We start from the raw sequence: 14310 nt of genomic DNA, 5'->3' as shown, positions 1-14310 counted from the left end.
TTTTAAGCTGATTAAATCTATACTAAGAACTCTACGGGCATATGAACGACCAATCTATATAGTAACTGATAAAAATTGCCAAATTCGATTAATATAGAGGTAGCTCGTCGCCATAGGAATGTGTTACATTACAAATAATTACAAATTTATAAATATTGAGAATGCAAGTGGGATAGCTTTTGGTAAAGCAGCAGATTCGTCAGTCATCTGAGTGTTGAGCATATGTTCAAAAGACTACTGCACATCGATATCTTATTCTAACGACAAAACAAGAGCAACGCGTATACACACAAATTAGAACCAACAATCTTTCACGGCCTCAAAAACTTTAATCATGAATTATACATATAATTTAGACTTCCACCCAAGGTGGATGGAACGAGTCTAGTATAATGTCGGAAAAAGTTTCACAGTATTTCTTTTGGCTTTTTAGGTTTTGAGTTCAAATACCACCGAGCCCAACTTTACCTTACGTGCATTCGTGATCTGATATGATAATGATATTTGCGTTGGTTTTTCACAGACCATTCTGTGATTGTGCTCTAGGTCTTCAGTAAAAGAAGAGAAAGAAAATATAAACTAAAGTATTTTCATTCAGTCGATATTGATTGTCATATTTCTCTGTGGAGATAAAATAAGAGTTTAAAAGAAGAAAGCTGTATCATAATAATCTGATAGCGATTACTCCTACCTCCATACAATAATCCAAGAGGTTAAAGTAGTTAAAGAGTTAAAATTTATTATTATTGTAGAGAGTCAACGAAAGCTTTTATTCTTGAATTTCTGTCCAACATAATTTGGTGACTGACAGAAAACCATGGCTCTTTATTCTATTTCGCGTGGTCGAAAATTAATTTCCAGACGCCAAACTCAAATGATTCCAAAGAAAATATAATACCTAAAATTTAACAAATTGCCTATTATAGCTCTCCATCTTACGCCGCAAGCTTGAAATTGATAGCGTGTCTTTAGTTTACAAGGGAAGTGAAAATTGAACTTGAGACGTCAGATTCGATGAATGCAGTTAGCAAAGTTCTGTCAAATGAAATTTTGAGTTGTGGACAGTTAACAATAAATAATTTATCGTACACTTATTAACACACACAAGCACACGTACATATATGTGTGTGTGTTTATCAATGTGTGTGTGTTTTGCAATGTGTGTGCATAAAACGTTCGTTTGTAATTATGACTGCAGTATTTCTCAATGGTCTGTGAAAAACCAACACACATATCAGCATCACATCAGATCCAGACAAATACAAAGTTATCGAGTTTGGCGATAAAGTGACACTGTCTGAAACGTTTGATTTCCCCCGACACCATCAATAACACCAAACGTTGGCTATTTTATATGTAGCTTTTTTTCCAGTTTATAGCAGCGCAAACCAATATTATTTTCCCAAAACACCTGTGATATTTCTCAAAACAGCAACAACGAACGACAAGAAATATATTTCAATGATGTGTGTATATATATGTATATATATATATATATATATATATATATATTATATATATATATATATATATGTATACATATATATATATATATATCCATATATATACATATATGGTGTTCATTTCCGACTCATATACATAGAGCTAATGGATCATATATTCTTTTAGAAAAGAATGTACCATGAAACACAGTGTTACTTCAACATTAGTAGATACATATATATTATATAGTACAGACACAATATACAATTCCATTTCTTTCCGTAGCCTATCTTTTAAATATATATATATATATATTATATATGTATACATATATATATATATATCCATATATATATACATATATGGTGTTCATTTCCGACTCATATACATAGAGCTAATGGATCATATATTCTTTTAGAAAAGAATGTACCATGAAACACAGTGTTACTTCAACATTAGTAGATACATATATATTATATAGTACAGACACAATATACAATTCCATTTCTTTCCGTAGCCTATCTTTTAAATATATATATATATATTTATATATGTACGTATGTACGTACAATATATATGCTTGCAGTACGTACACTCACAATTAGTGACGACTATATTTTGCATATACGGTTTATATTGCGGCCAGCTGGCTACATAAATTTTATATACAATACGTGTATGTACATATATAAGTATGTTTCTATGTATGTATGCCTGCATCTATCTATCAATTAATCTCTCTCTCTCTCTATATATATATATATATACATACATATATATATGTATATATATATATATATATATAATATATATATATATATATATATATGTATATATATATATATGTATATGTATATATGTATATGTATATATATATATATACATATATATATATATATATATATATATATATATATATATACAAAATATTTTAGAAATATGTACATAAGCATAACTAGGGAACAGATTTAAACCTCACCACGCACTGCAAGATACAGACGCTAAAACCTCTATCAACACCTTAAAATCTTCGAGAATAACGCACTATATTGTAGGTGAGCAAAAGAAAAATAACGAATCAACAAGGTTCCGTTTACTGCGTACAAGATCGTGTTTCAAACTTAAAGTAAAAAATATTTTACCTACTGCTTTCATCAGCGACAGTATTCCATAGAATAAATTTACGAGTATCTCAAAATATGCATGTGATCGGCGACATCGCATGATCAATATCCATGCACACTCGTAAAAATATACTGCCAAGTAGAATTCACATCCTTCTTTTATACCCACGTGTAGTGTGTTAAGACCTAGATCGCAGTAAATACAGTTTCGATTATGCAGTAAATTTATTCAAATATTAATTATAATAAAAGGGTAAAATCAATAATACTTTTACCAGGTCCTCAGTGCGGAAATAAAAATTTCATAGGTAAAATTTACAAAATATTTTATAATTATATACATAATTATAACAAGGGATTGGCTTTACGCCTCCCCACGCACTGTAAGAAATAGACGCTATTGCCACCTTAAAATCTCCGAGAATATATATAAATTTCAAATTTACAGAAAGCATTATAGACGAAGATAGGTGTAGGAACAACAAGAAGGTGTATTAGTTTAACGTTCGGGAAAAATAGAAAAGTCTTTGACATTTCGAGCCTACGATCTTCGAGAGAAAGAGTTAAGTGCTAAAAAAAAAGTGGAGGGAGAACAAGACAAAACGGAGACATAAAAAAATTATGTGTAGGTTTTAATGGTTCAACATGCTGAAGAAAAGTATATTATTGCATTTGATAGCTAGAGAATGGCTTTAATACCCACGTTCACAAATCTAAATTTAGAAGGCTACGAATTTATAGAAATGTCCATAAAATTACAAGTTTAAATGTTCCAAACAAACTGTAAAATAGTTATATGTATGACTATTATACTATGCAATCTGTTTTATTTTTTCAGTAAATCGAAGCAATATTGCGAAAACATATCCCAGTTATATATATGTTACGTGCATGCATGCATATGTATGTATGCATATATGTGTGTATGCATGCATCAATGTATCCCCTTCTCTTTTTTATCTATACATATATATGTCTGTGTGTGTGTTTGCGTGTGCATAGATGGAGATATACATACAATTAAACGTATGCATCTGTATTGTTATACATCGGTCATTATATCATGGCATAAATAAAGAGACATATTATTTTTAACATTGATACTAAGAGATGTGAAGTTGAAACATATCACAAAAAGACAGAAATGTCCACGAGCACGTTATCACTCAAGTTAAGATACTCTCAAACAACGATTTTACACGTTAAGATCTAAAGCAATGATAGTCTAAGAAAAGAAGTTTGAGATTTAATGTTTGTATATAAATATGGAACGATTTTAAGTAATCAACTTAAATCGCGCATCCACAAGCGAGGGGAGTTTATATCTGTAGTGAGAGTAGAGGTCGAATTTTGCAGGACGCACGTTAAGTCCTCTCATATGAAGAAATTCGAACGGTTCTCCCAGTCATGGTCTCTGTAAATAGTTCCTTGATTTCCTTAATACCGGTAATGCTATTACTAAAATATTTAATATAAATACACAGCAACTATAATGCGGTGAAGTAACAGAATCGTTAGCATTCAGTGCGAAATGCGTGGTTGCATTTCCTCTGAGGATGAAATTGTTAAAATAAGTACCAGTTGAACACTAGAGTCGATGTAATCGACCTACCCTACCACAAACTTGCAGGCTTTGTGTCAAAATTTCCGACCAATATCAAATGGGTTTGAACCCTGAAGCGTCTTTGTTTTACCTCTCCTAGAAGAATAAACAAGCTGGATATCATTCTTTCAGTTTAAAGATCTCAATCATCAAAGCTGAAATTTTGAAAAAGTAATTGCCATGCGCAGGGATATGTTGAAGAATCTGCAGCATTACTGAACTTGTGGATACTACTTAACAACTGGTTCAGGGGCATCCGAGGGTGCAGATGTGTCTGTTCGGGTGATAAATAGATATAACTCGTTAAAATAACAGTTCTGCACTGTATCTTCTCATTTTGTGTAAAGAAAATTAGTGAATTAAAGGACATGTCTTCATTTGTATAGAATATCAATAAAAGAAATAACAGGCGCAGAAAAGAAACGAACGTGCAATACCGCGAGAAAAGTATTAAAAAGAACCGTTAACAGATCAGGATATAAAGTTGCACTGCGCATGTACACTCGCTCATACAAGCATCCGTGACAAGTGACCACTCCCAAAGCGTGAAAATCACATGTAAACTTATGTTTTGCATATGGCAGCGACTTTGTAGGTTGTTTGAGGCATAGCACAATTGTTTCGGCTACCATTTTCCCTAGTAGAAAACAGAATTTCACAGAAGCACTGTTTCAGCTATCGCAAAAATCGACGAACAGGAGAGAAGCATTGCAAAGGAAAAACGCATCACAAGCCAGCACAACCCTGCTAAATTACCCCAGTCGATAGACTCATGTCTGAGGGTCATATTAAGAAACTTGTAGCGGCAGAATCCCGAACTACAATGAGCCTGTCTCACACAGAACGTCTCTGCTTACTTTTGGATAACCGCTCGTATTTGTCAGTTGTTTCGACCTCAATAACGCCTTCTTTAGCTACCTCTGACTCACTGTCTTTCATACACATACATATACAGTTGCACTCTAAGATACAACCTGGAATATTATATTTTTGTAATGTCTTAGACCAACTACATCCTCATTATATGCTATATCATGTAGAGTGTAGATCTATCATTAGTCTACAACTTCACGTATTCATGTATCAACTAAAATACCGTCATTTTCATTCATCCGGCTGACCGACCACTTCCAGCTGATTGCTTTGGTGCCAGTTACCAACGCTTTCAAATATTTGGTCAATTGGTTCAAGCCAACTAATTGTAGTTGTAGTAGTTCACCCATCCTTTTTTCATTAACGTAAAAACTAACATGATTTCCATTAACGTAAAAACTACATGATTCCTGTCTCTCTTAGACAAACATTTTCCAGAAGATTACGAGTAGAGAAAAATATTTAACAGGCGCTCAATGAAATTATCATATAGCTGCTGCTCCAATGGGAAAAACATCATTATACGAGGTCAGTACCAAGACCTAAATCCAGTTGTAAATGTCAAGGCCCAGGAACCTATCCATTTGACCAGCAATGTACGATTAAATCCGTCATATATGAGGCAGAAGTCACTGTAACGCTAGATGATATCACAACCGATAAGAATAGTTATATTGGCCTATGTGAAGGAGAATTTAAGAATCGCTATACTAATTACATAACTTCGTTCAGACGTAGCAAGAAAAGCAAAGATACTAAGTTAGTTAGCCACGTATGGAGTTTGAAATTTAACGCAACACCACATACGATAAAGTGGGAAATAATCCAAAAATCTGCACCATATGTTAACGGATAAAAAAATGTAAGCTATGCCTCGCTGAAAGTACTTAGATTCATTTCAAACTTAAAATGTCTCATTTACTGCTGAACTTAGATAAGAAATTTTCAGAGAATTGGGAAGTTCTACCTCCGTCTGATTAACAACTGCACCATAATCTCTTAGCCACTACTTATACAACCTTTAATTTAAGGTGTAAAGAAATAAATTCTTTTCCCCCTTTTGCTTCTTTCTGATTACCTCCAGGTTTTCCGGTTTTTCAACCTTCCAATTTTTCTATATGCTCCTTTCTCACCTTTCCCTCTTTTCTTCTTTCTATTTTTACTTCGTTGAGCCATATGGGATGTGCCTGATGACTGTGCCGAGATATCAAATGTGGTTTAAAATATTGATTTGCATGTCTTCAGCACATAAAACCAATAGCTGCACATAAAAATTTGTTTTATGTTTATTAGATAACTAGCAGAGATAACCGGCGTTGCCCGTGTTACATACAATTGAAGAATTAACCTTTTCTGTTATATTTTCTCTAATGAACTGGAATATATGTTTCGAATTTCATCAAAATTGCAGATGAGGGTTATTTCCCTATTTACACACACCCAAAAATGTTAATCGTGCCTCATATATCCTATACTACTGAGTTTTATGCGCATATTCCAAAATTCCAGTCTTATTGAACCTGTTAAAAATATTTTTCTCCTGAAAAATGGAGGTCATGGAGCTCTAAAATGTGAGAGTTAAGGCCCCTGTTGGGCGTGGGCGTCTTAATGTCAACCAGAGAAGTTGAATTGTTGAGAATCTTTTTAACTTGGGTCTTATATCTATTGTTTCAATTTCTTGGATATAGGAAATATATGTTCACTGGGTTTGTAAAAGAGAGCAAAGCTACAGGAAACCAGAAGACGAATGATCACAATAAGCAGTCAGTTACCCTACCCTAGTCGTTACCACTCCCAATGTAGGATTCCTCACCATCCAGGTGACAGGCACAGCCGTAAGATGCATTACGAATCTATAGCAATTGGAAGGGCGTGACCCAACTGAAATAAACATTAACAACTGTGTGACGTGAGGGCTAAGGAGAAATTAAATTGTCACTTCTGGAGTTTGCAAATGACCACTATACTGATACGTAACTGGACAGAATAAATATACAATCTATAAATGTCTCTGAATAACCAGTCACTCATCTGGAAAGGCCTTGAAATCAATGTTACCATCTGGGAACTATGTGTGACCCAGTGATAATAAAAAGACTGAAAGGAGATCTGCAATCAAATAACTTTATTCAACACATTGCAACTGAATCAGTGGAGGCAAAGATGCCTCTCATTTACTTGACAATTTATGCACCACATTGCAGATATCACAATGTATGTCAAAGCAAACTGTTACACTGTTGTACCATTGAATTAGAAATAATGCTCAAATTTTATGGTCGAGTAAACCAACAGCTTCGAAGAGCACAACTGTATTCGTTTTTGCTTTGATAAAATGACAAAATTGTGGGTGTTAAGTCCTCATGGAGGGGTCTTTCTAACTTGTAAGAAGATGAAATTTTATAAATATTACTTCATTTGTGTTTAATAGCAATGATTAAAATTTCCTCAACAGCAAAAATATATGAATTGTCATGGAGGTTCTGGCCCTTATGCATAGAATATAATTTCCAAATTTCATAAAGATCCATTCAGAACTTTGACCTAGATTTGGATAATAACAGAAAGGACTAAAATTTGGGAGTTAACGCTCCCACTAGGGTGTTATATATATATATATATATATATATATATATATGTGTGTGTGTGTGTGTGTGTGTGTGTGTGTGTGTTAAATTAGAGATAAAAACAATTAGGCAAATCAAACAGTGAAAAACATAACCGAAACATAGAAATAAAATTAATTAATATAATATACAAAATATATAAAACGTAAAATTCAAAATTTAAATTATTTAAATTTAAAGTTAAAATTTAAAAAAAATTTAAATGAAAAAAATAAATATATAATAAAAAAATAAAAAATATAAAATATGAAATAAAATAATAATAAAAATAAAAATAATAAAGTATATATATATATAATATATATATATATACACTTTATTATTAAATTTTTTTTATTTAAAACTTTTTTACATTTTAACTTTAAATTTAAATAATTTAAATTTTGAATTTTACATTTTATTTATTTTGTATATTATATTAATTAATTTTATTTCTGTGTTCACTGTTTGATTTGCCTAATAGTGGTTTTATCTCTAATTTAATATACATAAATATATATATATACATTTATATAATACCCTAATGGGCGCCTAACTCCCAAATATTAGTTATTTCTTAAATTTAAAATTTAAATTAATTAAATTCAAAGTTAAAATTTAAAAAAAATTTTAATTAATAATTTATACTAATAAATTTATATATATATATATATTATATATATATATATATATATATATATATATATATATATATATTTATAAATTTATTAGTATAAATTAATAAGTAAATTTTATTTTTAATTTTAACTTTGAACTTTGAATCCGTGCTGCACGGTTTTTTGTCAGTGAACAGGTCGCGGATTTTAGCGACGAAAATATTTTGACAAATTAAACTTAAATGTTGAAGTGAATCGAACGGCTTTTGTGTGTTTCTTAAATGGCTTATAAACACCTTCCACGCTGCAATTGTTAATATATATATTTATACTATAAAATAAGATTTAATCCTAAATCTAATTTTTCCCTGTAAGTTTGGATTTACTCTCTAATATTATTATTATGATATATATATATATATAGATAGATAGATAGATAGATAGATAGATAGATAGATAGATAGATAGATAGATAGATAGATAGATAGATAGATAGATAGATATACACACACACATACAAAGATAAATGGAAAGATACAACTGAGTGGGCAAACAAAATTATGAGACACAGCCTAGTGCTTTTTTATGTTAATAAGCCTAGTACTTATACTATTAGTTTGGTCTTGTGAAACCAGTAAGTTATGTGTATGTAAATAAATGAACAGCAGTTGTGAAGCAGTGATGAGGGAGAAACACAAAAACACACACACAGACTTAAATATATACATATATATACGATTGATTTCTTTCAGTTCCTGTCTACGAAATCCATATATATTGTTGTTGACATCCTTTTTGTCTCGGGAGTCAATGGAGTTGCGTATAACATAATCTAGTCCGGATTTTACATTTCATGTCCTAATACATTACCTGCTGTGGCTGTGTAGTCCTATCATGGACAAACACTCCTTCTGGCAGGTACCGCAAATGTAGCGAAGACTTTGTCTGGCTGGTTGTAACGTCATAGTTTCTTGTTGACGTTTTTTCTTGTCTTTCCATTTCTCCTCTCTCTCTATGACACTCTTTGTGTTCTCTCTTTTACGGTACGTCACCAATCTCCACTGTTGCTGGAAACTGCTTCCCAGGTGGTAATATTGATGTTGCTGGCATTCATGTCCCTTTTGCAAACATCCTTGTATCGTAAGAACGGTCTCCTCACAGACCTCGTGCTCATAGCAAGCTCTCCGTAGAGTATGTCCTTGGGGATCTGCGATATTCCATACGGCTAACATACCCAAGCCATCTCATACGTCTTCGTGTGAGGAGTGCAAACATACTTGTTATTCCTGCTTGCTTGAGGACATTTTTGTTGGGGACATGATTCTGCCATTTAATGCGAAGGATTTTCCGGAGGCAGCGCAGGTGAAAGATATTTAGGCGACGCTCTTGGCGTGTGTATGTCGTCCAAATCTCACTTCCATACAGCAGAGTGCTAAGTACACATGCCTGGTAAATCCTCATTTTTGTGGTCTTGGTCGGCTTATGGTTATCCCATGCTGGTTTGGAGAGTTGGGCCATCACAGCAGCTGCCTTGCCAAAGCGTATATTGAGCTGAGCATCGATGGATATGTTATAGGTGACGGTAGAGGTACGATAAGTAAACTTCTCCACTTCCTGTAGTCTGTGGTCTCCAATATGTATGTTTGGGATGTCCGATGTAGCCTGACCCATGATGTTGGTCTTCTTGAGGCTGATAACTAAGCCAAAGTTGCTACATGCTTGCTCAAAACAGTTGATGAGCCTTTGTAGGGCTTCTTCTGTGTGTGATACCAGAGCGGCATCATTAGCAAATAGCACCTCCTTGATCAGTACGCTCCTGATTTTGGTCTTGGCACGCAGACGCGAGAGATTGAACAGTTTCCCGTCATTTCTACTGAGCAGAAACACTTCACCAACTGATGTCTGAGAGGCATGTGACAGCAGCAGCGAGAATAAGATACCAAATAATGTAGAAGCAAGGCCACAAACTTGCTTTACCCAGTTTCTTTTTATTTGGAAGGTGGCTGATGTTGAACCATTGTGCTGTATGGTGCCTTGCATATCATCATGGAAAGATTTGATGATCCTCAGCAGCTTTCGTGGACATCCGATATTTTGGAGTAGGATGAAAAGGCCTTTTCTACTTACTAAATCAAAGGCCTTTGTCAGTTCAATGAAGACCATACATAATGGCATTTTCTGCTCTCTGGACTTCTCCTGAAATTGACGTATGGAGAACATCGTGTCAATACTTGATCTGCTTCTTCTAAAGCCACACTGCGATTCTGGATATATTTGAGAAGCAAGCAGTTGTAGCCTGGACAGGATAATGCGAGCAAAGGCCTTTCCAGCAGTGCTTAGAAGAGATATTCCACGGTAATTGTTACTATCAACACGTTCAACTTTGTTTTTGTAAAGCGTAATGATGTTAGCATCCCGCATATCCTGTGGGACAGTACCCGCTCCCCAGCACTGACACAGAAGCTCATGAAGGTGCCGAAGCAGGATAGTGTTTTTGCCGGTTTCGATGATAGGGAGTCAATAGTCTTGGTGAGCTCTGCTATAGATGGCAGACTGTCAAGTTCGCACATGACTGGCAAGATCTTGACACTCTCAAGTGCAGCCTAAGCTACTGTGGTCTCCCGTGAGTAGAGATCCTGGTAATACTCCACCCATCTATCCATTTGCTTGCTTTGGCCCTTAATGAGATCTCCAGTAGTTGATTTCAGAGGGGCTAACTTGGTTGCGGATGGACCAAGGTCCTTCTTAAACCGGCATACATCCCATGAGTGTGTTCACTATGAGCAGCTGACTGGATACTCTGACAGATTTTCTGCCAATACATATTTGCACAGCGTCTGGCAGTTAGTTGGGTTTTATTTCTTGCCTTTCTGAGTTCTTCGAGTGATTTTGTAGAAGAATCACTCTTGTATTGCATCAGACCTGCACGCTTTGCTTCGATAACTGTTTCCAGCGCTGAGAGCCCAGCACTGAACCAATCTGGTTTTTGCCTTTCTCTCATGCCGAAAGTATTTATTGATGTGGCATACAAAGCTTCCCTGATATAATTCCACCTACATTCAGCAGAGGTGGTTTGGCAGCTACTGAGGGAAACCTTGATAGAAACAGCAAAGCATTTTCGTAGTGTAGGGTCCGATTTTCTTGCAGTGTTAATGCGTGGTCGGCCCATTTTCTTAGAGTGATGGATTTTCTTAGGCAGAATCCTCACTCTGCTTCTTATTAGTGAATGATGTATGTCACAATCCGCACTGTGGTATCTACGGGTCAGTTGAACAGAATTCAAAAAGGATCTTCGTGTAATGATGAAATCCAGCTGATGCCAGTGGTGAAATCTTGGATGTCTTGTGGGATTTCTTGTAAGCAATGAGTGTGTTTGATGCACGGGTTATGGTATGTGCAAAATTCAAGTAGTCTCTGACCATTACCATTCATGTTGCAAATATCGAAACACTTACACTTACATATATACATACATACATACGATTGATTTGTTTCAGTTCCTGTCTACGAAATCCATATATATAGAGAGATACTAGCATTATGACCCGTCATTGCCGGGTCATATTGCTAGTGCATGTATATATTACATGTACATCTATATAAATACATCTACACATAAAATACAAAATACATATTTATATCTTGATATCGCTAGTGATAACAATACTCAAAATATATAACAGACTGGAATTGTTGTCCCGTCCCTTGCAATTTCGATCAATTGTATCTTGTCCTCCCTCTTGTATAGAAGGGTGGCTACAATCCAGCCTACCTCTACATCTGGGGGGACATTTTTAATTTTTATCCGGGACGTCCTACGTTTCAGATATAAAGGTAAAAATAAAATATTTCCACTTTACAAGGTTCGAGTCGAGTACTCCATTGACTCGAACCTTGCTTCTATTGTGGCCACTGGTTAGATATCATTCATAGCCGCACCAAGACACTTTTCGATGGTGCTTTCCTCCAGGTGTTCAAATTTTTTTCTTCTCTACATTGTATACTTTATAGACAATAGACTTTTCTTTACTTTAATTTCTTATTTCGTTTGGTGGTGTTATCCTAGATTCACCGTCTTTGTCGGTGATCAATCCGAAATAGGTTTGTATTTCTTCCATTTTAATTTTAATGAGTTCGCGCCCACCGACGGCCGCAGCGAAATTCATTTTTGGACTTTCTTCTATCGAAGGCATTCTTAGAAAAATGCTTCCATGTAAACGGTGAAAATATTGTCATTTTCCCCAAACCGGGACACAATTCAATTTTTAAACAATAACCAAAGCTCCTTCTCCCAAAGAGGGAGGGTTACAGTTTACAATTATTTAACAAATGCAACACAACAACGTTTCCCTTACGAGGAACCAACAAACGTGATAACAATAGTTAAACAGTAATAATAATAACCTCCATCTGGACTATTCCATTTCTGCACGCTAATTTTATTTCCAATTTATTCCCATTCATGTGAAACCACTTATTCAATTTCAAGTCATTGATGCAATTTTATACCAATTGCTATTTTTACTTTTGTTATGTTACGATTATATTATACTTTAGTTTGATTTTAATTATTACTAACTACATATAATTCAATTGTTATTATTATCTCTAATTTTTATTGTTAAAGTGAAAGTATGTTTTTGTTTCACTTTTAACACGTAATACTGAAATAGTGGACAAGATATGATATTGCTAGGCAAGAAGTTGAACATATTTTTTGCCCACGAAACTACACGGACCCTAAGTAAGGCATGTGTAAAATTTAAATGAAATTGGTTTTGTAGTCCTTAAGTTTTGGGGAATCATAGTGGAGAAGATAGGATACTGCCGTGGGCTCGCCCTACGCAAAAAGTTAGAAATCTTTTCCGAAGACACTCCCCGGACCCTAAGTAAGGCTTGTGTAAAATTCGAATGAAATTGGTTGTGTAGTTCTCAAGTTTTAGGGAAACACACAGACAGACAGACAGACACACATTCTCAGTTTTATATATAGAGATATATATATATTTGTGTGTGAGTATACGTATATAAATATATATATATATATGTGTGTGAGTGTGTGTGTGCTTGTGTGTGTGCATGTATTCGTGTCAGTCTCTTTGTCCCCCACTATCACTTGACAACCGATGTTGGTGAGGTTACATCCCGGTAACTTAGCAGTTTGGCTATAGCCCGATAGAATAACTTGGCTTACAAAAGAATAAGTCCTGGCGTCGATTTGTTCGATTAGAGGCGCTGCTCCAGCATGGCCGCGGTCAAGTGACTGAAAGAAGTAGAGGGAAATAGAAGAAAATATCGAAGTTCAATACGCTAAAAAAAATTATTTTATAGTTCACGTGTAGCAACCTGTGCTGCTATGTATGCGTATAACAATCCGAGTTCAGGGAATGGAGCAGGTAAAATCCAGGCTACACATGTTTCCTAGCCAGCAGGACCTAGGAAGAAACAATTACGTGATGAGAGGTACTCCACTAGCTACGTATCAGGCCGTCGTCAAGGGATCCCAAGTTAACTCGTTGGACATTTGATCGAAAATTTGAATTTTGTATATTAATATATATACATAGATACATGGACACACACACACACACACCACACACACACACACACCACACACACACACATATATATATATATATATAGGTAAATAAAACCATCGAACAGAGATTGTCGGAAGCGACACCTACTGGGTGGCTACGCTGCATTGAAAAGGGGCAATACCCCGAAACGCGTCTGTAGCTGCCGGTCAAGTAGTGTGGAGCGACTGACCTCCCTTGTTCGAAGGTTATATGGATACAGTTTGTGTATCAAATAGCTAACTTAAGGCGATGGCCTCATGGAGCTAATAAGCGGACAGCTTTTTTCTTATTTTTATAAGAATGCCATATTAGTATGGCGATAACTATTATTTTCCGGGAACGCTGCCGCTGTTCTCTTTTAGAGAGACTTAGTTATTTTAATATTTCTATATATATATGTATATATATATATGTAATATATATGTATATATATATATATGTATATATATGTGTATATGTATATAT

At 34.7% G+C, this 14310-nt stretch overlaps 1 long non-coding RNA gene across 1 annotated transcript; it reads left to right on the top strand.

Annotated features, from left to right (window-relative positions):
- The first annotated feature begins 4441 nt into the window (after window positions 1–4441).
- LOC118764078 lies at window positions 4442–10212 on the top strand. The gene is made up of 3 exons (XR_004999866.1): window positions 4442–4540; window positions 6877–6878; window positions 10203–10212. It is a non-coding gene; the product is annotated as an uncharacterized LOC118764078 (long non-coding RNA).
- The last annotated feature ends 4098 nt before the right edge of the window (window positions 10213–14310 follow it).

The sequence above is a fragment of the Octopus sinensis genome, linkage group LG7 (assembly GCF_006345805.1).
Source record: "Octopus sinensis linkage group LG7, ASM634580v1, whole genome shotgun sequence".
NCBI classification, from domain to species: domain Eukaryota; kingdom Metazoa; phylum Mollusca; class Cephalopoda; order Octopoda; family Octopodidae; genus Octopus; species Octopus sinensis.
Note: the sequence above shows the minus strand (reverse complement) of the source record. Positions and strands in the feature narration are given on the sequence as shown.